The following is a 4,137-nucleotide window of genomic DNA, read 5'->3' on the forward strand; positions in this document are numbered from 1 at the left end:
AGGGGTAAAAGAGTTATCTAAAGAAGAGGAAGGTGCAAAGGGTTGTTAAAACCTTTAAGAGAAAACTAAGAGAAGGTAAGAGACAGGAGTGTTAAGCAAAGGTTGCACAACAAATCACTAGGCTTTCAAAGGAAGATACCTCCAAAGAAGAAATTAATTTATAATGGAGAAGTTATAAATACTCTGCTTGCATGGGAAAATTATATTTTAACAGAACAAGAAGAACTGCTGGCTATGGAGTAGTTTCTGCAGAGACAGATTGCCTGAGAGCAGGAACAAATAGACTGTGTTTGAGCAGAAATAGCTGAAATAACAAAGTCACCAGCAGCATGGCTGAAGTGAAACCTAGGAATATTCTTCTGAGAGGGAAAGTGAGACTGAAGATGAGAAAGGACTGCATGTCATCCTGAAAGATTTGCAGAGTCAGAATGAGGAACCAGAGATAAAGAACTATCACCTGAATCAAGAGATTCATGAGCAGCAAGATGTCACCATAGAACCATGGGTACAGCTTCCACCAATGCAGCAAGCTAACTCAGAGCAGCAGGTGTAGGAAGAAGAGGAGCCAAAAAAACATGGGAATGTTTCTCAGCAGCAAAGAGACAGCATTCTGGAGACAAAAGCAGCCGAAGAGCAGCCAAAAGCAAGCAGCAAGCCAAACCATCCTGAAGACAGGGAGCTCCAATTTAATCAGGCCCTTGGCTATGTAAATTGTGCAGATTACCTTAATTTGAGTCAAACGGCACAAATTATTGCTGGCTATAAAGAAACTTTTAAGGCCTGGAGACTTTTGTCTCTAATACTTGTGGCATCTGCTCATCTGAATTTGGAGAGGCCACAAGAGTTTTCCAGTTACTATCACTATTTCAAGACTGGTTTCCTTCAGGTGACTGAAAATAATTCAGTAACACTTTTATTTCAAACCAAAATAATTGTTTACATTTTGATACTTTGCTTGCCATGACTATGTAGGAGGGGTTATAAGTTACTTAGAATCCTTTTGATGTTTAATTTTTTTCTTTCCATTTCAGACTCTGACTATAACTAATTTTCTGATGGAGCTGCTTTCTTAATTTACAAAGCATGGTTTATATAATTATTTTATGGTTAACTTCTGTTGGCTGGCATTCATTGTTTGGTTTTATTTAAAATATGTTAGTCAACTATACAGTGTGAAAAATGTTTTAAAGTCACCATTCAATGCAAAAAAAACATGGTCTGCTCTGTGTGTGTTTCTCTCAGAAAATAGACCCTAAGGCAAGGTTAAGTGGGAGAAAAGAGGAAAATAGGAGATTGTGTATTAGACACTCTTTGTGGAAAGGCAGCTTGCCAGTTAATTGATTCTTGTGGAGTTTCCTTGGTACAGCAACATACAGTCCTTTAATTAATTACTTTCACATGTACTATGTACAGCTTAATTTTCATAGTTGCACATAATTGTAACCTTTCTTGTTTTATTTGCAGTACGGAGGAAAAAAACCCCAAAATTTAATTTCTTTCTCTCTCTAGATTATTTAGTCTCTTGTTCCCATTTCAGTGAGGAAGGCTTAAGAAAAAAATTTTGCAAAACTTCAGGTTTATATTGTGAAGGTATTTAAAATATGTATAAACCTGACACCAATAAACATATTCTATGATCAAGGCTGTCACCTAATCTCATTTGCTGAGATGTAGTCATCAAATTTCTTCAGAGCGCCCATCAGGCTTGTAGTATATTCAGCCTTCTGAGCAGAAGACAGCACCTGGGAGCAAGACTTCAGCTTTGGAGCTGGGCTGGGGACACCCCAAATGGGGGCCATTTGTTAGAGTGACTCTCATGGGTTGTCAGATCTCAGCCTGACTCTCCACTTGCACACATTTCACACCTGCATAATTTCGCAGGGGCCTCCAGTGAGCAGAGTTTTGTGAAAGCAAACTAGACACTGACCCATTTTTAGTAAATGGAGACAGTGAAAATAAACAGATGTTTCTGGAGCTCATCTTTGCAGTTTCCAGCCAGCCCTAACACACTCCAGAGGAAGCAAATGACAGTAAATGACTTATGCAGAAGGGAGGCACATTTTTGTTACAAGATCTACACTTCTGTGAGATTATTCTATGATCACTGCATGCAAATTAAAAGGATAGCCATAATTAGCAGTGGTCTGAAACTAAACAATTGTTTATTTAGTTACTAAAAAGGTAGTAAATATTCAAAGTAGCATTTCTACACAGATTGTTCCAGAGCTGTTGCATACCTATGTGGTTATTGTCCAAGTAACATTCTAAAGTTTAAAAAAAAGACCGAGAATTTTTTCAGGTGAAAATTTTAATCAGCTCAAAAAGTTTACATAGCTATCACACAATAGGAATATGTATTTAGACTTTTTAAATGTTGCAGTCTTACATGAATAAGTCATATGCCATATTTCTTCCATCTTTTCCTCTTTAAATGTCACACAGGCAGGGATGCCTTCAGACATCCTGGGATTTGGGAGGGTGTACGTGGGGGGAGGCTGATATTGAAGAACAAAAACAAAGCACCCCATGCCAGAATTGCAATTCTGAGCAAAGGTAGCATATGGCATGCATGAATTATTCTGACTGAAGTCCCTGCTTGTTTCTGTAGCGGTAGGATTCCCTGCAACAGCATGACAACTCAGAGGGTAAAGTCTAAATGACTACTTGGTTTTAGTAACAATGAGGAGACCTTCTCAGTCTAGATTATAAGCACATTTAAATAAATGAACTAAAATCCTTGGAATATTTTATAGAAAGACAATCAGCACCTGAATGCTGTAAAGTCAGCAAGTGGATATAACAAAGCAAAAACATTATAAAGACATCACGAGAAATCTGGAGAAATCGTATGCCAACTGACATACTGATTTTAACGTACTAAAGGAAAGAAGACAAGAAAGTCTGAGAAATGGCATAGACTTAAGTAATTTGTTTCAATATGTCTAATTTTAAGTATCTCTACAGCTATTGTTGTGTTCATGGTGTTTTGGTGATATCAGTTTAAAACATGTACCACTCAAAAAAGCACTTAGAATGTGTTCAACTTTAAACATCTGAACTCTTCAATTGTAGTCAGTGGAATTACTGAACATTTACTGTCAGACAGATGTTAAGTCCTACATTAAATCAGAGTTTTCTTATTGCTCTTCAGTAGATTGCACAGACCAGTGTTTTTAAAAGAAAATTCAACAAAATCCAACTGCATGGTTGAGTTAAAAAACAATGGAAATTTTAATTGCCAGTGACATGGCTTTTCTTAATATTAAGGAACAGAATACCATGGAGCTTTTAGCGCTTGCAATGAATTCTTTAGTGAGTCAGTATTAACATAACTAGAGTATAATGGTTCTTAACTTGAAGTTTATCCAGATAACAGGAAACATAGCTTAGTAATTGAACAAAAACATAGAATCACAAAATTCTAGAATCATTTAGGTTGGAAAGGACATTTAATATAACTTAGTCCAATTGCAAACCCAACACTGCCAAGTCTGCCACTAAATCATGTCCCTAAGCACGGTTCTTTTAAATACCACCAGGGACGGTGATTCCACCATTTCCATGGGCAGCCACGACACTTTTAATCTGTTAAAAGTGTGAAATGGAAAGCACAGGTCTAAAATTGAGAAAAATGCCTCAAAGGAAAGAGGGATAATTTGTTGAGAAACACTGGTAAAACAGCTTTACCTGCAACAGCAATCCTAAAGAAATCTAATGAGTCCAGGAAGCTAAAACAACTGTTCTGAATCAGTGTTACTTTAAATGACCTCAACACAGTGAAGAAATATCTTTTTCTTAAGTACAACTCAAAGTCTCCCATGGCAATACACTGTGTGGCAAGATTTCAGCATTCCTTTGGTATATCTGTCATGTGTTTAGCATTGTGTGATGGCCAGCAGTTAACTGATTGCAATGATGGTTATCAAGTCAGTTTCAATATGTGTAGTCTCAGAATCTGACATACTTATTGTCAAGGATTTCTGTACAGAAAACCTCAAGACAGAAATGAGACTAAAGCAGTAAGAAAAACATTACTTGTAAAACAAAATAATAGCCTTATTTGATTCTCATACACTAATCTATCATTTCAGAAATCATCTCTGTTGCTTCATGTACCTGTCATATAAATATCGATAT

At 36.7% G+C, this 4,137-nt stretch overlaps 1 pseudogene; it reads left to right on the forward strand.

The window, feature by feature from the left end:
- Positions 1–886, forward strand: part of LOC103799825 — a 3,809-nt pseudogene extending 2,923 nt beyond the window's left edge.
- The last annotated feature ends 3,251 nt before the right edge of the window (positions 887–4,137 follow it).

The sequence above is a fragment of the Acanthisitta chloris genome, unplaced genomic scaffold, assembly GCF_000695815.1.
Source record: "Acanthisitta chloris isolate BGI_N310 unplaced genomic scaffold, ASM69581v1 scaffold9893, whole genome shotgun sequence".
NCBI classification, from domain to species: Eukaryota; Metazoa; Chordata; class Aves; order Passeriformes; family Acanthisittidae; genus Acanthisitta; species Acanthisitta chloris.